Source organism: Vulpes lagopus, chromosome 9, assembly GCF_018345385.1.
Source record: "Vulpes lagopus strain Blue_001 chromosome 9, ASM1834538v1, whole genome shotgun sequence".
Classification (NCBI taxonomy): Eukaryota; Metazoa; Chordata; class Mammalia; order Carnivora; family Canidae; genus Vulpes; species Vulpes lagopus.
This window is the reverse complement of record NC_054832.1, coordinates 9914167-9936221: the sequence shown is the minus strand read 5'-3', so window position 1 is coordinate 9936221 and position 22055 is coordinate 9914167.

Here is a 22055-nt window from a genome sequence, read left to right as displayed (position 1 = left end):
TCATAACTAGAATAGGCTATTTCAATCCAGTGGGCTAAATGCCGTGGCCCCATATTGAAAGATGTTCTATGATACAGCTTTATGAAATTCATTATTGCATCTACTACAGAGATGGGGCTGAAGATACTGTCCATCAGTTTTCACTGAACATTTCTGTCAGAGTCAGTTATACTTTCCTGAACATTTTGCCTATTTGACCACAAGAACTTAATCAGAATTCTTTTCTTGTACTGTTGCTAGAAATCTCAGAGCCTTGTTAATGTTCTTTTCCACTCTTATTGTAACAAATATGGGGTATTTATGGAAGCCAAGTTTCCATTAACCTCATTGCTGCTTTATGTCATATTTGTGCTCTTTTTACTCTCCTTTCTCATTCATATTTAATTTAATCTCACCTCCTTTCACCTTCTGGTATTTTATATACTCTTATAATCCACTCACATTTTTTCAGTAACAAGACAAAGTCTAAATAAATAAGTATATCGTTTATGATTTATGATTAGGAATTTCTAAATGTTCATCAATACACAATCACCAAGTGAATTTGGTGCTCTTAATTATCTTATAAAGCATTTTATCTAAAATGGCTAGCTCCCTGGGACTGAAGAATTCATTTGCAAAAATCCAATTTTCTGTTTCATGTGTGCAGAAGATATGTGGAATATTTCAACTAACTTCACCGAGACATGGAGCCTCTTTTTAGAACATTAATTTCTAAAAGGTTTACGAATAATTATACACAACCATAGTTGTTTATATTAAAGGAGCACTTATAAAGTCTAACATTTTGGCAAATGTTAACCACCATCCTCATATTGGATCAAATACCTGACAACTGTTAATTCTTCAGAACCAGGAATGACCATGTGCTCATTAACTGAGTTATCACCCACACGCTTTAATCGCTAGAATTAAAGCCCTGCCAGTCTAGTGGTGACTTGCAAATTTGTGCTTGTCCTTGGCAAGATTTAACCTGAGTCAGATCTCTTTGTTTATGTATTCAGAGTGACTAGTTCCAGTCATCATTGGAGAGAACTAGATTTCATCATGATATATTTGGACAAATACACATTAATTAACAGAGTTCATCTGTAACACAAAGTTCTGCTATATGTGAAAATAGCACACCTGATACTTCAAGAATCTCACTATAGAGAATTTCTTTTACTCTGTAATAAAACCTTAATTTTATTCAGTTTGCATTTATTGTTTGTTTATTTATCGATTCAACACATTTTATTGCATACAATGGGCAAGATATTGTGCTAAGCACTTTTTCAATCGAAACAAGTTAGAAAACAATATCTTCTATACAACATAAAGGGAAAGCGAGCTCAATAAACAGATAATTTCAGTATACTTATGAAGTGAGAACTCTAAAAGAGGTAGAAGCAAATCATCGTGGGAGGAAAGATGAGAAAGTATTGATTCTAATTTATATGATCAAGGAAGGATTCTTAGCAAAGGTGACATCTATGGTGAATGCTAAACGATATGAAGAACTTCAATAGTTTAAGAAGAAAGAAGAATGAAAGATGATCATGAGTAAACATGGGGAGTGGAGCTGTGTTTGTGGAACAGCATGAGAGAGACCTTCCATTGTTACTCTCGTTCCACTACTATTACTATCATTACTTTTACCACTATCAATATTAGTACTCTGACTCTACTGTTACTATACCTCTACTATTATTCCTATTGATAACTGCTTACTGATAGGCATGAGCTATCTCCTTTACAACTATTATTTCTGCTAGTAGTACAATTACTTGATATCATCTATTGAGAGCCAGGAACCGTCCCCTTTACAAGTATTAGGATCTCCATGGGCCTGATGGGAAAAAGAAATGGTCTAATGACCTGATCCATCCATCACATAAATCTAAATATTGATGGCCAATTCATCAAGGACATATGCAGTCATTATGCAACCTTATCAGTAGCCAGATTGGACCAAAGTATTTTTTTTAATTAGCTGAGAAAATTCTAGTTGCATCATCAACATGGACATAGAACAGGGTAGAAAAGAAGTGAATCATCTCATCAGAAAGGTGTCCAGTCTCTAGGGTCCCTGGCAGTTGTTCAGCCGTAACTCTGTAAACTTTCATTTGGAACCAATTGTTTAGTAGTTAATAAAGAACCCTGATGACTAACCCCTGTGAGTAGCTCAGTAACAAGCCCAGCTGTTCAAGAGAGGGAGTTGATAGCTCCCTGGACAGTTCTGACTTAAAGGTTAATGCATTCAGAATCCAACTTTGAAGTTACAGACATGTAACCATAATTTTCTCATTTTTAAATTATGGAGTGTCACCAAAGTATATAGAATACAATTGAAGATTCACTTGGGAAAGATTACTAGAGCTAAAATAAATAATAACAACAACAAAAATCACTAGAGCATAGATGCAGCATGGTGAAAAGGATGGAATATGACCTCAGGAGAAGACACATCTGGTTTAGAATCCCACCTCTATAACACATTTGCTGTGGGACCTTGGGCAAGTCAATTAACTTCTCATAAACCTTCATTTCATCATCTGTAAAGATGATTATAATAATCATTGTCTTGTATGGTTGATTGCAAAAATGACTGAAATTTTCCATCTCTCCTTGTATTAACCTGTTTTTGTTTTATTTTGTTTTGTTTTTGCAACATGACTTTGCAGCACTTCCTATGTAAATGTGGAGTCTATCTTTCTGCCTTTGGATTCAGAGTGGCCTTAAGACTGGCTTTGGCCAATAGAATACAGAAAAAAGTACTCTGTACCAGTTCTGAGCCAAACCTTCAGGAGAAACTATAGATTTCTTCCTATTCTTTTGGAAACCTGCTGCCACTATAGGCACAAACCTGGCTACCCTGCTGGATATCTACACATGTGTCCCAGAAACCTCTGTTAGCCCAATGGTTGATAGCAAGGTGTTTGGCAGATTTATGATTGAGACCATCTGTTTTGGTCATCTATTGCTGCAAACCACTCTAAAACTTAGTGACATTTAAAAAAATTAATTATCTCTCATATGCCTGTGTGTTCATTGGGTTCAGTTGGGTTTTCTTCTGTTTTACTTGAGGCTGTCTGGAACTGTAGTCATTTGGGAGCTCTGCTGGAATGGGAAACACCCTACATGAGTCATTCATATGTCTGGATGCTTCAGTAGGGAAGACTGAGATGCTGGAGAGATAGATCTTTCCCCCTCCCTTCCCTTCCATTCCACTTCTCTTGCCTCCTTCCCTCTCCTGTCTCTTGTCCATGAAGCTTGCTCCTTCCTTCCTTCCTTCCTTCCTTCCTTCCTTCCTTCCTTCCTTCCTTCCTTCCCTCCTGCCTTCCCCTTCTTATCCTTCTTCTCTCCTCCTCCTCCTCTTCTTTCTTCTTCTTCTTCTTCTTCTTCTTCTTGTTCTTCTTCTTCTTCTTCTTCTTCTTCTTCTTCTTCTTCTTCCTTCTTATTCTTCTTTCTTCCTTCTCCTCTCTCTGGCTCCTCCTCTCCTCTCTCTCTCTCTCTCTGTCTCTTTCTCATCTCAAGGTCACTCCGTGTTACCTTTCTGTTGTATCCCCATGCAATCTTTCCAGCATGATAGCAAGATTTTTTACATGACAGGCCAGGGCTTTCAAAAGGGCAAAAGTGGAAGCTATCAGGCTTTCTTAAGGTTTAGACCTCAAATTAGCAGTGTCATTTCCTCCACAACCTATTTGTAAAACTGGTCACAGGACCAACCAGATTTGAGAGCAACTGTAGGTGGACATGAGTATCAGGAGGCATAATCACTGGGAGCCATCTTTGAAGACTGTCACGCCAGTTTAGACTAGCCAGCTCCAGCCTACTCACTAGCTACCCTAAGACATGAATAAATGCAACCAGGATTAGCCAAAACTGGCCCAGTTAAGTCCAGCCAAATGTGCCAACCTAAGGAGACAGGAATTCAGTACACAGTGGTTGTTACACAGGATTTTCCAGCTGATACACTCTTCTTGGTGTATCAAGATGAAGTAATAAAAATATAAGGAAACATAAGCAATGAAAGCACTTAGAGCCCACCGTACACACTTTAGGCACTTAATTTTAATATTAATTTTGATGTTGAGTGTTTACATGAGCAGTCATTGAAGGCAATAGTTTTGAGTAGACTAATTCCTAACTTGGAGAAAAATTTCTGCCCAAGGTAATGGGAAAGAGCTTCATTTAGTATCAAAGTGCACAATTAATTTATAGTTAATTTAGATGAATTATTTAGAAAATAAGACAAGATGATACAAAATTTATTCCAGAGACAGGATGTTATCTACCATCATTTTTTTATGTTCAGAAGACCCAACACTGTGTTTTACAGGTAGCAGAAACCTGATAAACACTTGTTAAATTGAATAGAACTCTTAGGTTATACAACACAGTAGATTTCTGAGGTGTCTGGCTAGCTCAGTTGGTTGAGAATCAGACTCTTGATTTTGGCTCAGGTCATGATCTCAGGGTCATGAGACCTGAGACCCTCATCAGGCTCTATGCTCAGTGAGGAGTCTGCTTGAGATTCTGTCTCACTCTCCCTTTGCCCCACCCTGCTCATGTATGTGTGCACTCTCTCTCTCTCTCTCAAATAAATAAGTAAATGTTTATGAAAAGACCATAGGCTTCATTAATTCAAATCTAGTCTGAAACTTAGCTATGCCTCTCTGTGGCATTGGCAGGTAACAATTTCTGTGAGACTCAGTTTTATCATCTCTAAGATGGAACTAATAGTAACTATTATCAAGGGGTATTGAGAAAATTATATATACTAGTTAAAAAATACAAGGCAGACATGCTAAAAATGCTAATACCATTGCTATTAATAGATACTCCTATTTAAATTATTATTTTAAAGTATTGTTGAATATTCATGATCCCCTGAATTCTGTTTTTGAGTGCACTAGAAAATTAGAACTCACTCAAGAAATCCATCTTGTGATTCTCATTTATGAAAGCTCTTGGTCTCAGATAATCAATTAGAACCTATTAGACATTTATGGCTCAGGGAGCCAGGCACATCCATCAAGTGGAAGGGCAGGGGAATGACAAGCTTTCAAGGAGTATTGGTTAAAGAGTTATGATTCATGGAAGATGCTTGCATGGCCATATCAGCAACAAGTGCTCTGAATGAGGACATGGCCCTGCGTTCCAGTGAGAGATGGGATTTGTGTTCAGAGGTCAATCCATTTACCTTTTTAGCCTCCCTTTAAAAGAACGAAGGTACATCAGGACCAGGCTTTATCCATCCAATTATTTCAGTGGGCCTGTGGGTGGACAATCATGGCTGAAAATTTGAAGCCTTTTGGAAAATGCATAGCCAAGTCCCCTTGAGGATGCATGAGGCTGGACTCTGCAACTTTCCCTATCAGCTTTTAGCTCCACAGAAGCTATTGACTAGTGGATTGTCAGGAGGAGGAGTCAAGCCCTGGAAGGATGTCCCCAGATCTCAGAAAAGGCCAGATTTTTACCTATAAGGAGCACAGAAAAGTATCGGTCTTAGACCCTTTGGCAGTACCCAATTCTCAAAGTTGTTATTTGAAGAGTGTATTCATGTGTTAGAGAGAGAGAGAAGGAAATGAGGGATGAAGGAATGTCCTTTAAGCTCTTGTATCCACCTTTAAGGGACATACAGATGTGGCTGCCCTCAGGCTCCAAGACAAGTGTGAGAACTTTAGAGAAGCCAGAGACTTAGAGTCAGGTCAATCTGAATTAGAATTCCATTTCTATTGCTTACTAGCAGTGTGCCTTCAAGGCAGGTAAACTCTCTGAATTTATTTCATCATATGTAAAATTAAGATAATAACTATCAAGAAGGGTGCTTAAATCTGATGCTGATAGAGATGCCAATAAGACAATCACTCATAAGGCATTAGGGAGAGAAGCTTCAAATTGCTACCTGGCCCAGAAGGAAAAACAAGCTTGGGTCTTCAGCTATTATAATGCTTTTTTAAAACAAATATAAGGTGAAACTATCTTCATGACCCTGTGGAAAGTATATAAATAAATTTTTTGTGCTTAATAAAACCTGTGCCTTCCCAAGAACATTTTTGTAGTCTCAGTCATTCCCTGAAGTAATTATAGGACCTGGGGATTTAAAAATATACCAGAGAAAAGGAAATTGAGAATTTACCTCCTTTCCTTTTGAAAAATCAACATGATAAGAATTTCTCTGTTGAATTATAATTGTCCCAACATGGACTATCTACAGGAAAGAACTCTATGCTCCCCACCACAAGTGGGAGCAGCATAACTGAACTATTCATAACATGCTCAACACCAAGGTATTGTGTTTCACATCCTGCCGGATGGGCTGGAAGCTCTCTGGACCCTGGTGCAGCATCAGGTTTTGGGATAATTACTAAATGTGCAAGTGAGAACTATAAGAAGTGCAATCTGGCTCAGATGTGACAATTTGCTGTGAGAATCAGAGGGAATGAGATGAACTCAGGCATTAGTACAGCAGCAGCCCAGACAAAGCAGGACCAATGTGGACACAACTAAAGCCCCAGTTAGTGGACATATAACACTTTCTGTTTTCCTCCCTGCTTTTTGTTTGGACATTTGAGACTGAGAAAGCTCCCAGAAAAATTGGAAAATTTAGGGCATGGAAGACAGTGAATTGGTAGATACTGGATTTTCTGCTAGTGAAGGTTCAAGAACCTGACTGGAAAAACAAAACAAATATACATTAATATTTACACTCCTAGCAATAAAATATATCAGTTAACTGTGTAGATATTGTGTCTGAAGTACCTGGGTAGATTGTAGACACCATTGTCTCTACTCCTACTCTTGTAATTATGGATATTCTTGGGTGTAATTTGATTCTTATCTTAGTCTTAGAACCAGGCAAGAATGAAGCAGAGAGACTCAATAGATGGAGATGTCAATATTTATTAGGGGTAATAGTTGAAGGTCAAGTATTCCAAGGATATTAAAATACTTTCTATTTAACTCTTGGACAGCAGCAAACACCAGAAGTAATGAATAAGGCTGGATTTATGGAGAGCAGGAGATGTTGACATTGAACTAAAGTCAAAGCCATGGAGTCCTTAACACCCTTTACAGTCCTGGGAGTGGTGGGTTATGGCTTCTCTCATATGGAATCAACCACAACTACCTGCACAATGCAGCACTACTCAGCAATGATACAACAGGGAACAATCATGGTAAAAGCAGTTAATATTTGAGTGCCATCATGTGCTAGGCACCATCCCAAGCATTCTCTTTTCTTTAAAAAAAAAAAGACTTTATTTATTTTTAGAGAGAGAGAGAGAGAGAGCATGAAAGAATATGGAGGAGAAGGGCAGAGGGAGAGAAAGAATCTCAAGCAGACTCTCCACTGAGCATGGAGCCCAAGGCAGGACTCAATCTGACAAATCTGATATCATGACCTGAGCCAAAATCAAGAGTCAGACACAACCTACTGAGCCACCCAGGTGGTCTCATCCTAAGCATTTTCAATGGATTATTTTACTTCAATCATCACAAAATCTCATGAGACAGTTACAGTTTTTTTTTCTCCAGTTTCAGGTGGGGAAATCACAAATTAGAGAAATTTACAGATATCCCATGTTGTACTGATAGTGATTTGGACCCAAGCTATCTGACTGTATTGACAAGCTCTTAATCCATGTGCTGCGGCATTCCCTATGTTGAAAGTACATAGGACTTGTCATAAGAGGCTCTAGATTGGTATTTTAACCCAGAGTTCCTGGAACAAGAGACTTAAAACTCCCTAAGCCTCAGTTTTCATGTTTTATGGCTGGAGGACGAGAGCATAAAGCATGCCTTTAACTTCTCTTGAGTCTCAGCTTTCCTGAGCTGTAAACAGGAATAATAACATCTCTTTCTCTCTCTCTCTCTCTGCCTCCCTCCCCTCTTTCCTTCTTGAAACAGCTGTTATTACCAAGCTTGGATCCCTGACCTTGAGAAGCTCACCGTTAAATAAGGAAATGAGTTTCTATATCGATGCGATGATATAAAGGTAATAAAGAGTGGTCAATTGTCCCTGGTTTGGGAAGGCAGGACATGATAGCGAAGGCTTTAAAGGAGAAAGGACCATTCAGACCCATCAAGTTTTGATTCCACGTGGACTGGCATTGAATCCCACACTCAATATTGTGAGTTTAATACATTTCCTGGTTTTAGTCCAACGTGAGACCACAGGCACTCACCCCAAGTTATCTAGTGGCTAGATTAGTAATAAAAATATCATCAACATGCATGGTGTTTAATGAAAAGTTAGGCTTGATAGAATGTAAGAAAAAAGAAGCTGCATGCCTTCTTCCTTCAGCCCTTTTAAAAATTCTCTTTTGAATTATTTGTCCCTGTCCCTGGAGAGAATCTGGGAGAATCAAATAACATAGATTTCCAATGACATTAGGCGCTGCATCATTGGTGTTCTCAGCTTCAACCTAAGAATTAATCTCTCCTGAAGAGTTTCTAAGGAATTCTTAGGAACGACACATTCTTAGGGTGATAAACATGATGAGTACCATCCTTAAGAACAATGAGTAGAACTCCAGTTGAGACTGGTCCTGTGGGTTATGGATATAATGGGCACACCAGGGGAGATTAGTCATTATGTCTAACCCACTCCTCATCAGTTCTGCTATTCTGGTGAACTCAGCTGGAACAAGACGTTCAACATCACTGATAAATGGGGAAATGCAAATTAAAACCACCATGAGATCTCACCTCACACTAGTCAGAATGGCTAGTATCAAAAAGACAAGAAATAACAATTGCTGGCAAGGATGTGGAGAAAAGGGAAACTTCCTCCTTTCTCTACTGTTGGTGGGAGTGTAAACTGGTACAGCCACCATAGAAAACAGTATGGAGTTTCCTCAAAAAATTAAAAATATAACTACCCTATGATCCAGTAATTCCACTCCTGGGTATTTACCCAAAGAAACTGAAAACGTTAATTCAAAAAGATATCTGCACCCCTATGTCTACTGCAGCATCATTTATAATAGGCAAGATATGGAAGCAATCAAAGTGTCTGCTGATAGATGATGAATGGATAAAGAAGATGTAATACAAACACACAGTGGAATATTATTCAGTCATAAAAAGAACAAAATCTTGACATTCAGAGTGCCATAGATGGACTTAGAGGGTATTATAGTAAGTGAAATAAGTCAGGCAGAGAAGGGCAAACACCATATGATCTCATTTATCTGTGTGTTCTAAAAAACAAAACAAGTGAACCAACATACATAAAACGAAAACAGTCTCACAAATACAGAGAACAAACTGGCAATTTCCTGAGGAGAAGGGTGATGGGATGGGCAAAAAGGTGCAGAGGATTAAGAGGTACGCACTTCAAGGTATAAAATGGACAATCATGGAGATGAAAAATAGAGCATAGGGATATATTCAATAATATTGTAGTAAAGTTGTGGGCTCCTGGAGTGGCTAAGTCGGTTAACTCTTGGCTTCGGTTCAGGTCTTGATCTCACAGTTGTGGGATCGATCCCAGTATCCGGCTCTGAGCTAGTGTGAGGTTGGCTTCAGATTCACTCTCCTTCTCCCTCCCACTCACTTTCTCTCTCAAATAAATAAAAAAAATATATTTTAAAAAATATTGTAATAAAGTTGTATGGTGACAGATGGTAATCATACTTGTCGTGGTTAGCATTAGGTAATGTATAGAATTGTCAAATTACAATGTCAGCACTAATATAATATTGTATGTCAACCTTACTTCAATATTAAAAAGAGAAAGAAATGAGATAAGCAAGGATCAGAAGCAAGTGCACAATGATACCTTGTGACACCTGCCATGGTTTTCTGGCAACTCTTAGCCCACCATTCCTCAGGTGCCCCTTGGCCACACACTCTGCCTCTTGTATGGCAAGAAATCATATCTGATGCTGTCCAATGGAGAGAGGGAGAGAGAAGACTTTATCCATTAGGTTCTTCCCATATTCTTTCTTCCTCCAATCAAAATAAGTTCCATGAGTGTTTAAATTCCTTGTACCTCCTGGCCTCTCTGAAAGCCACTGTGAAGCTAGAAAGAATGGGTAGGGTGCTTGAAGCACTAAGAAAAGTGTAATTATGAGAATAATTCTTATAATGTATTGGTGCACAGGACACATTTGGGGACTGATGAGTGATCCAGAATGTCTAGAGAGAAAACCTCATTGGAGGTAGTTGTGGAAGAATGGCTAACATCAGACCCTGAAAGGATCTGAATGGCATGTTAAGGAGCTGGAAGCAAAGATAGTACCAGGTTGCTTCCAGCAGTATCATAACAGAGCTAACCATTGTATAGGTCTCATGATGTGCCAGGAAGGGGTAGAGTCCAGGTCTGAATGCAAGACCCCAAAAGGCTTACCCTTAATCCCTGTACTGAACCCTATCATTCACAGAGTGTGTGGCCACCTGGCAATGGCAAGCTAATGGCAAGGTTAGGAGGTCTTCTCAGAGTCTGTTTCAATATTTAATCTATTTACCCAGATGCCACTGTTTTCTCCAGTAACTGTTGGGGAAAATGTTGCAGTCAAAGCTTGCACCTGTTAATTACTGCACAAAAACAGCAGAGTCCAAAGTCATTATTGTGTGCTGTGGATAATTACAGCCTCACAATTGTGAGGCATCCTCTTGGCTCTTTGTCTATATAAATGTGCAGGCCTGGATGCTGAGCAGGTGATGACGATTTACAAGAGTAATAATAAATGCCAGTGGGGGCACAGGTAATTAAGAGATGTAGGCTGCAAACAACATGTTCTGAGCAAGTCTGGAAACAGGCCAGGGGAAATTGTAGAGGCTTCTATCCAGTGTAGATTACATCTGAAAACCCTGACCAGTGCATCCAATAAGTGCAATTTCTTTAATGCATAAAGAAGGAGACAGACATTAAGATCAGGATGGGTAAATTAACACATGTCATTCCCGATACGGCAAACAGGTGTCCTGTCCATCTCTAGCTCGGCATGCAGACAGAAAATGAGCATGACTTGGAACTAGACATTGAGGTGAATATAGAGCCATAAACCAACAGCTGATAGACATAATGGAGATGGCTAGAGACATCTGTCCTGTTGGAATCAAAACTAAACACCAAAATTAAAAAAAGATTTCCAAATTCCATCTAGGAACTTGGCATGCTAATGATCCAAGAAAACAATGAACCGTTCAGAATTTCATGTCCATAATCAGGCCTGATTGCTGCCAATATTTTGGGCTTATACATTTTTAGGTTAAACATATTCAGTGATACTAGACTCTATTTTACCTTCTGACAGATGTGCCCTATATCTGAAACACTAAATTCATCATAAGAAATCTGTAGGATGAAAACCTCAAGTTTCTCGTCTAAATCACTAATTTTATTATTACTATTTTTATTATTTTTAAGATTTATTTATTCATGAGAGACACAGAGAGAGAGAGAGGCAGAGACACAGGTAGAGGGAGAAGCAGGCTTCCCGTAAGGAGTCCAATGTGGGACTTGATCCCGGATCCCAGGAACCAAAGGTAGACACTCAACTGCTGAGCCACCCAGGTGTCTCTAAATTATATTTAAAATAACTTATATAGAATTTTTAAAAGTTTAATTATTGCACACCTATTGTGATCTGAATATTAGAAACTGCGCTCAGAGAATTTCACGTAATCTTCAGCATGACTGTTTGATAAGTTTAAAAACCTCCTCAAGTTAGTAGCAGAGAATATTGATGACATTCAAATACATACCTTTATCACCTCAAAATTTATGCTGTTTCAACCATGACATACTCACTTCCTAAGTTCCTTTCCTAGGCAGATGAGTACCAAATTTGGAAACACCAGTACCAGACCTTCAAAACTTTCTGGATTATTCCTCACCCTACTTATCCCCCTCACCCTTAACAATGATTCTACCAACTCCCATGCTCCAATTATTTCTTTTATTTTTCCTTAAAGAATGACTTTGATTTACAAAATTATTTTGAATAGACTACAAAGGATTTCTATATACTTCAAACCCAGTTACCTCCTTATTAATATCTTAGATTAGTACAGTACATTTGTCACAATCAATGAATCATTGCCAATACACAATTATTAACAGAAGTCCATACTTTATGCAGATTTCCCCAAGTTTTCCCATGTCATTTTTTTCAGTTCCAAGATACCACCCAGACAATCACTTACAGTTTGGTATTCTTATTTCCTAAGGCTTATCTTTTTTGTGACAGTTTCTCAGGATTTTCTTGTGTTGGGTGACCTTGACAGTTTAGGAGTCTACTGGTCATATAGAATGTACCTCCATGGAGATTCATTGCTGTTGTTGGAATATAATTCACATGTCATAAAATTCAAGTTTGTAGGGTACATGGTTCCATGGTTGCTAGTATATTCACAAAGTTGTGGGCCCATAGCACTATCTAATAAGGGGACATTTTTATCATTGCAAAAGGAAACCTTGTACCAATTAGATAAACATTTGTTAATTTTATTCACAGAAATAATTTTTGGTTTTACTGATTTTCTACATTATTTTTTTTCCATTTCACTAATTTCTCCCAGTAATTCTTAGCCTTTTTGTCTTTCTGCTTACTTTGGGCATAGTTTGCTCTAATTGTTCCAGTATCTTAAAGTGGGGGTTTAGTAACTCATTTGAGATATGAAAGAAGAAAATCTTTTTTCATTGCATAAGCACTTACAGCTATAGATCTCCCTCTAAGCACTAATTTAACTCCATTTCACTAGTTTCGGTATGCTGTGTCTTCATTTTCATTTGTCTCTAAGCGTGTTCTAATTTCCCATGTGGTTTCTTCTTTCACCCCTGGTTATTGTGGAGTATGTTTTAATTTCTGCATACTTGTGGCTTTTCCAGATATCCATGATATTAATTTCCAATTTCATTCAATTGCAGTCACATAATTATATTTTGTATAATCTCAACCCTTTTAAATTTATTGTTATGTTGTAGACCCAAACATGTAGTCTAATCTGGAGAACATTCCATGTGTACATGACAAGAATCTATATTTTGCAGTTGCTGAATTACATACTCTGTTGACATTTGTTAGGTCTAATTGGTTTATGTTGTCATTCAAGCCTTCTATTTCTTTGCTAATCCTCTGTCTAGTTGTTCTATCCACTATTAAAAGTGGAATATTGATGTCTCCACTATTATTGTTGAATTATTTATTTCCCTCTTCATTTATATCAGTCTCTCCTTGAGTACTTGACAAAAATAACTTAGGTATATTTTTATAATTTCTAAAGCAATATCACCTGCATCTCCCTATTCAATCTTAGCAATGAAGTTGTGTAGATGATGATTTTAGCTCCCTTTAATGGGTGAGGAAAGGAGCACCCCTGCAGTTCATATGAGTAATAAACAGCAGCATCAAGACTCACATCCAGTCTTGGATATCTTCCGCTCCTGTGCCATCCTCTCTACATCACACCCAGCCAACCGATTAACTGGGTACAGACCTAAGAGTGAGCTCAGCCAAATGCAGAACTGTTCAGCTGAGAGCAGCCCAAATTGCTGACCTACAGAATCATAAGTTAAATTGATGGTTGTTGCTTTAAGTCACTCAATGTGGGAATAGTTTGTGATGTAGCAACAGCTGAGACAGTACTCTTATTTGTTTCCTACCCTCCCTGAACCCAGGTGTCAAATTCTGCTTATTGCTATACTTAAACACTATTTTTTTCAAGTACAGAACAAGTTTTTTAGTATTCGAAGTCTACCAGAAGCCAACAAAAAAATGTCTTGTAGGTTTGTTGAGATATAACTGGCACACAACATTGTGTAAGTTTAAAGTGTACAATGTGATGGTTGGATACATGTACATATGTGAAGTGATTACCACAAAAAGGATAATTAACAGTGAAAACTTTCATAATCTTGTGTAATTACCATTTTTTTGTGTATGTGTGTGGTGAAAACATTAAGATCTATTCTCATAACAACTCCCAAGCATACAATACAGCATTTCTAGCTCTCATCACCATACTGTAGATCAGATCCCCAGAACTTATTCATCTTCTAACTGGAAGTTGGTACACTATTTTCCCCTACCTTCCACCCCTGGCAGCTGTTTAAATGAGTTTCTGAGTTCCAGTTTTTAGATTCCACAAGTAGTTAAGATCATACTGTGTTTGTCTTTGTCTGCCTTATTTCACTTGGCATAATGCTGTCCAGGTTTATATATGTTGCTGAAAATAGAAGAATTTCCTTTTTTTATGGCTGAATAATATGTGTATTATCTTCTTTATCTATTCATCCATTGATAGCTACTTAGGTTGTTTCTGTGTCTTGGTTTTTATGAATAGTGCTGCAACAAACATGGGAGTACAGGTATTTATTTCTTTCAGTTAGTGATTTTATTTCTCTCAGACACATATCCAGGAGTGGGATTGCTGATCACATAGTGGTAAAAGTTGGGGGTGATTTGACTCAAAGGAATGCAGGAACTTTCTTAGTTCCAGTTATCCTCACTCAATTCTTTTGCCTGCTTGATCCCTATCGGCAGGTTAACTTGAGCTCTGCTATTGTACATGATTAAACGCAACAGATTTGTTTTGTTTTGGGTTTTTAAATATTTAATTCTGAACAAGAATGCTCATACCGTTTGAGTGTCTGGTCCTCCCTTTCAAATATTCGAGGAGCTATTGTTGCCTAGTAAGGAGAAAAAAGAAATCCAGTGCTATATTGTTCCCATTTCTCTGCATCATTTTTGGTTGTCCTTTCTTTTCTTTCTGTGTATGGGGGGTGGGGATTGGAAGGGGCAACCAATCCTAAAGCTGCGAAGAATAGTTCAATTCAGGATATTCCTGAAAAAGTGGGTTGTTTATTTATCTCTACTCTGCAGGTGCTGAGCATTCTTTTGTTTCTCCAAAAGCATCACAAAAGTAGCTTCTTCTGGCTAGCCAAGAAACTTGTAAAACAATCATCTAAAACAGGTTCAAATCAATTTCATTCTTTGTAATGTGAATGGCTGGGAGAAAGTAGAAAGTGGTCTTTGACCATTGGATTCATTGACATTTTTTTCTCTGCAGTTCTCATTCCTAACAAGGTCAGACAGCTTTCAGAGAGAGAGAGAGAGAGAGAGAGAGAGAGAGAGAGAGACAAAGACAGAGACAGAGACAGAGAGAGAAAAGAAAATGACAAAATCATTTGGGTAGAATCACTCATTGTTTTCCAATTACAACATTCAAGAGATACATTTTTAGCCAATTTTAAAACTATTTTTAAAAAGAAAGGATTTTTTTATTGTCATACATTACTTTAGTCCTCATTTTCCACAGCTGGAGATATAAGTACATGTTAGTTTGGGAACATCCATATACTATTCTTTCCTATGGTATGTAATTCATGCTGATATATACATATGAATTATGAATTACACATATACAGTACTATATATATTACAAATTTCACACACACACGTGTGTGTATACATAGATATATATGTGTATACATACACACAGTGAGAGAGTGAGAAAAATTCATGCCAGCTTGTAGTTGTCTATATCATTTTTAAATTTTATGTGTTTATCTAGGCTATATTCTTTTGAAAGGTAAGCTAAAATTTAGGAAGAACAGAAACATGGAAAGGGATTGAGACCATCCTACAAGAAATCTAAGGGATGGGAGAACAGGGCACTGGTATTAGATTAGAAGCAGGATCCTTCTCAAAGCAGCCAGAGTCCTTCCCAGATTGGCCATGAGAATATAGAGATAAATACATTTGAAGATGATCAATCACTATTCCTCCTTTGGCCAAGAAGGTTAAAGAGATGGATGGTTAAGGGATGGATGACTGTAAAGTCAGGTTACCTTGGCTGGAATCCTGGCTCCCCTCTTGGCCTTGAGTGATCTTTGTACTGTGGCCCTCACTCTTCTTATCTGTGAAAAAAGAACAATAATTCCATGACTGAGTACCATCCCTCAGGGTTGCATGATGCCTGCCTTCTCCTTTCTTGCCAGATATCCCCAATCACATGGACTTTGGGAAAGAGATAAATGTACCCATGGGAAGGAAAAGACATGTCTTTTCAAAAGCTTACATGTCTGAAAAGCTTCATGTCTGAAAGGGCAACAATTCTTGGATCTGGCTCTGCCTCTCCTCTCCCCTCTCTATTGCAGAGGCGGGCAGGGTGTAGCTTAAGATGGTGACCAACAGTAGCCAGATTCTTCCCCATTTCCACAGCTTGTTGCTTGGCAGCTTTCTTTAGGAGATGGCACACACGACAGTCCTTTTTCCCTAACCAGAGACCCTAGTCTGTAATTCCTGTGGTGGCAGAAAAAGCCAAAATCAGCATCTAATCTCACAATTATTTATATTATTTAATTGTTTCAATTGCATGATGAGACTGAAGCCATAAATCCAAGTGGATAAATGGAGCACTGGGAGGGTTAAATAAAGTCACCCAGGTTATGAAGCTCATCAGGACATGAGCCTAGGATTATGAGACTGGAAAGGCCCTACTCAGCCTCCGTGTCATGTGGTGTGGGAACACTACCATATTATCAGCCCTACCCCTGGGAGACCTCTATTCTTTATCCTCTTCTCTTCTCCTTTATATCTCTTCTTCCTCTTTAACTTTAATTTCATCTCCTGATGTTCATCTCTCTTTATCCACCTTCCCAAATATTTCTTTAACTTTCCTAAAATTTCCATGGTTCAATACATTTTCCTCTTCCTACATCTGTATAGATTGCATTACTCTTCAAATGATTCAGTCGCCCCCCTTTCTGGGGAGCAATACATTTTCTATCACGTTGATGCCAGGAGGGACAGACTCACTTTGATCAAAGAGTATCAACAGAACTGATGTGTGTCTAAGTTATCTGGGCATTTAAGAACCACTAGTGGTTTAAGACATTTCTCCTCCATCCCCATGAGACTGGCAATGTTCCAGAAGGCAACGCTCCATCTGCCTGGGTCTTGAAAGAAAGAGGGTGTCAGGCAGAGCTGGAGGTGACCTGCAAGGAGCATGTAGTGAGAGATAAAACCTCTGTTGCTTTAAGCCGCAGAGGTTTTCTGGTTGTTTTATTGCCACAGCATAACCTAGTTAATCCCGACTGACAGGCTATCCCTCTATTTTCCTCCCACTTCTTATTTTCTTAGTCTTGTCTTCCTTTCTTCTCATTCAACCTCCTCCGGCTCATCCTTTCAAATCTTACCCAGTTTTTGTGGGGTTTTTTCCTTACCAGATTCTATCAACTCTCTTCTTTCTTCCTCTTTCTTTCTGTTCTTCCTCCACTAATAATTTTGTCCTATCTTCTAGCTGCCCCCAAATTGGTTCCAGAGAAAAACTAGAGGAAAAGTATAGCCAAGAGAACTATGAAAAAATTAATGCTGAATAAAGACCAGGAAAGGAGACCAGAGTAGGGGGGATATCACCATGTTGTCACCAGAGTCTTGCAAACCCAGGCAGGTTAGTAAATGTGTCATTTTTCACCAGATGCCTTGCGTGTGCCAGCACTGTGCTGAGAATCAGACTGACAGAAATCAATAAGACATACATTTGGGTGGCTCAGTGGTTGAGCATCTGTCTTTGGCTCAGGTCATGAACCCAGGGTGCTGGGATCGAGTCCTGCATCGGGCTCCCTTAAGGAGCCTGCTTCTCCCTCTGCCTGTGTCTCTGCCTTTCTCTGTGTCTCTCATGAATAAATAAATAAAATCTTAAGGGGAAAAAAGGACATACTCTTGGCTACCCCAGAGCAGATCTGATAGGGAAGTGAAGCATAACTGATATTTAATATAAGAGCTATAATACATTGCACATTACATACTTTATAGTACTCGTCTCACTGAAGTACATATGTCATATACATATGCCTAAGCACACAAAAGACCATTTTCTAGGTGGCTATTATGTGTCAGAAACTTTGGGAGATACCATGTAATCTTCTCATTTAAAACACTAATTCCATGGTTTAAACATTTCCATCCCCACTGGACAGATACTGAAACCAAGGCTTAGAAAGGTTCAGACAATGAGGCCACTCTCCAACCTAGTAAGTGATTCACTGAGAATCAAAGCCAGGTCAACCAAATTCCAAAACCTGAGCTCCTAACACTCTGCATGGCCCCCCAGACTCAGTGCTGCAGAAGACAGAGGAGGTCAGGGAAGGCTTGGGGAAATAACATCCACCCGATTTGAAAAGAGCTATTACAGGCAGTAGCTGGCTCCTGATGAGTTGCCCAGAGGCATAGAAAAAACAACCTGATCATTTTGTATGTTTCTGTTCGTGTTTTTTGCAATCTCCAAAATAAGGAGTTGAACAGAGATCCCTGCCCTTGGGAAGTTATTAGAGTCATCACGATGCAAGTATCTGGAGATGAATAAAATCATTGACCAAGAAGGAGCATGTTTCTGCCCTGTAATTTTTCCCTTCACTGTCTAGGGAAAAACAATAATATAGACATCAATCTGATCTTTGATACATTTAAGACCAGAAGTTTAAAGTGATAGCCAGCCTGCAAAGATACTTTGTCGTACAGCATATTGCAAAAACAAAACAAAACAAAACAAAAAACAATGGAATTAGCTGCCAACATTAAAAAATGAGAGGTGTTGTATAAAAGATTCAGACTTCTCTTTTCTCTTTAAAAAGCCCAAGATCTCCATACTGACCACCCCTTCAGGTGGATCATGCACCTTCCTGTTAACCATTGTTCCACCTTTTCTGTCTACTAATGTTTTCTTAAATCTGGCCTGCTTTACCCATTCATTTCAATTTCTGAATCCTGAATGATTTTAGTGTTAAGAATCCCGATAAAGATTACCAACTCATTGAATCTTTGATTACAAAACATTTCAACATGCATGTTTCCAGAGTAACACTGAAAGATGTCATAACCTCAACTGCCTTCGTGCATGGGGTTAGTAAATATTTGTCTGATTATCACGCCAGCATCGTACTGTATCAGATTGTATGTTGTATGGTGCTTGTAATACAGCCTGGAATATGAGTGAGTACAAGCCAATAAAATTCCATCTGAGAGCTCTTGGATTTCAAGTAACCTAAGTCTCACTGAGAATAAAAATGGATACACCACTGGGAGAGTAATATTCTCCACTTGTGGATGGTCAGATGAAATTTAGAAATTGCTGCTCTGATCATTGAATAAAAATATTACCTTCATGTACTTCCCAGCAAATGTACCTTGACTTGTTAATTGCTTGGCCACTCATTATTAATAATTGAAGACTTGAATGCACTCTTACTGTGTAATCCAATTCTACACTTACCATTCAGGGTAATGTTAACAAGAGCACTTCTGAGGAGGAAATGCATTAGTGCACAACTCTGTTAAAAAATAAAAGCAAAAGCAAAGTTTCCTGTAAGTGGAAAGAAGAAATCTCCATTGGATACAGAGGAAAAAAATAATTGTAATAGAGAGTATGAAAGGAACGAATATAGGAGAAACAAAGTATTTGTTGGGATCCATCTATATGCCACACATTGCATTGGATGTTTCATATAAATTTTTCTTATATAAACCTGTCAATCAGATACTACCAGTGTGTAAGGTGAAATGAAATGGAGTCATTTATGTCAGGGGGTTTTAAAATGGAGTGCAGATAAACCAAGAAACAGATTCAACCATAGAGAACAGACTGGTGGTTACCAAAGGGCAGGTGGGTGGGGCGAATGGTGAAATAGGTGATAGGGATTAAGGAGGGCACTGGTGATGAGCACCAGCTGATGAATGGAAGTGTCAAATCACTTTACTGCACACCTGATACTAATATAACACTATATATCAACAAATTGAAATTTATAAAAACTTAAAAAAATGAAAATAGATACATAGATATAATAGATAGAGCCCAGAGGCCATTTAGGAGATGGGCCTTAGGTAAGTCCTCACCAGTGGAACCACAAACTTTTGAGCTGAGGCAAATATTCTAAGGACTCAGCCCAAAAACTTGCCATGGGGAAAGACTTTGCTTTGTGATAGCCTTAGCAACCAACTACAGTTGACTCTCAAACAACACAGGAGTTAGGGACATAACTATCTCGCATAGTTGAAAATCTATGTGTAACTTTTGACTCTCCCCAAATTTAACTACTAATAATCAACTGTTTATTGGAAGCCTTATCTTTAACATAAATTGTCAATTCACAGATATTTTGTATACGTATTATATACTGTACGCCGCCAGCTTTCTCGGGCCGCTCTCCAGCTTTCTCCATCTTGCAGATGGAAGATCGTGGGACTTCTCAGCCTTCATTATCCATAAGCCAGTTCCTCCTAATAAATCACCCTCTCTTTCTCCCTTTCTCTTCTTCTCTAAAGCAATAGGCAGATAGAGCTAGATTCTGTTGTCCTGACCATACAAAAGAGTTGGTGCCAGGAAAAGGACTTCTCCTATACACATACCTAGCATTCTCCGTTCATCAAATGACTTTGCAGGTAAATATTCCATTTTGATCTGGGTACTCACTATAACTCTGTCAAAAGAGGCACCACTCCTGATTTTACACATATTAAACGCTCCATGTGAAATAGTTATTAATATTGTGCTGGAGAAAGAATAGATATTTATGTGTTGCCTCAACAATTTAGTAATAATATTGACCATGTCAGAAAAGAGTGGACATGGTTTAGATGAATAAATCTAAATAATAAAATCAGCCATCAATAGAATCATAGAAAGGACTGACAGATGATATGACTGCTCATTCAAATTACAGTTATTAAGCATCCACTGTGTGCCAGAACTGCACTAAGGTGCTGGGAATAGAATTATAAATATGATAACACACATGCCCACAAGAAGTCCATTGTCACATTGAGATGTGAAGGGGAAAACAAAGGATGATGATAGAAAAGTGGCATGGAGCCATTTAACAAAGTCTGCAAGGAGCAAAAACAACCTTGCCTGAGAATTTGAGGCTTGACCTGAGTGCAATGTACCAGTTTAAAAGAGTTAAAGTTCACCAATTGGATAAGCAGAAGACAAGATAAAGGCACTCCTTCAAGCAAAAGGATAAGCCAAAGACTTGCATATGTGCAGCCCAGAGGTGTGAAAGGATATAACCATTCAAGAGAGAAGGGTGGAGAATCTAAAGGGTGGAGCTGAAAAGAAGGAACATGCTCAGCTTTGAAGGGGTTGACAGACATGTAAACTGGAGAGCTTTTCTTGTCTAGAAGCTGCATTTACAAGGGAGCATTAATACATCAGCCAATGACACATCTTTCTTGAGTACTGCATCAGAGGAGTTTCTATTTCCTTATTTCTGAGTGCAGGGGTATCAGACAACAGCTACAGTCAGCAGGCAGGGATCTTTCCTGAGAACCCTCAGGAGTAACCAGGGAACTCTGTCCAAGTTTATTGAACATGACCTCTTGCAGGTCCCCAGAATCCCAGGAGCACCTTGCTAGTTCTGCAACCAGCAAGCTGTATCCTAAACCATCAACACTCCTCTTGCTCCTTTCAATTCTCCTATGCCTTCTTTTTCTTTTAGGACTCTGGGAATAACCCAGTGGAAAGCCAGACACTTCTCTTTTGCTTTCATCATTCATTTCTTATATTAGAGCGGACACAACAAGAAATGTAAATTCTCTTCTCCTGCTCTCAAGCACTGAACAATCCCTCAGCACATCTTCCCCCTATTCCTGTAGCGTAACCAGTAAAACCAATCACACAGGAGTAGTCATAGCAAGTATGATTATCACCCCATTTCACAACACAGGAAGCGGACCCAAGGACATTATGTCATTGGCCCAAATCACATGCTAGAAAATAGTAGAAGAGAAATTGGAACCCAGATCTTTGGATTCCAGAGCCCAGGGAACTCCCTACTCTTTCAAACTACCCTTTGCACAAGCCTGATTATATAAATCATGCATGAAACAATTTTTAGAAAGAGTGTAGAGAGGGACACCTGGGTGGCTCCGTGTTTGAATGCCTGCCTTTGGCCCAGGGCATGATCCCAGAGTCCTGGGATCAAGTCCCGCCTCGGGCTCCCTGAATGGAGCCTGCTTCTCTCTCTGCCTGTGTCTCTGCCTTTCTCTCTCATGTGTGTGTGTGTCTCTCATGAATAAATAAATAAAATCTTTAAAAAAAAAAAAAAGAGGGTA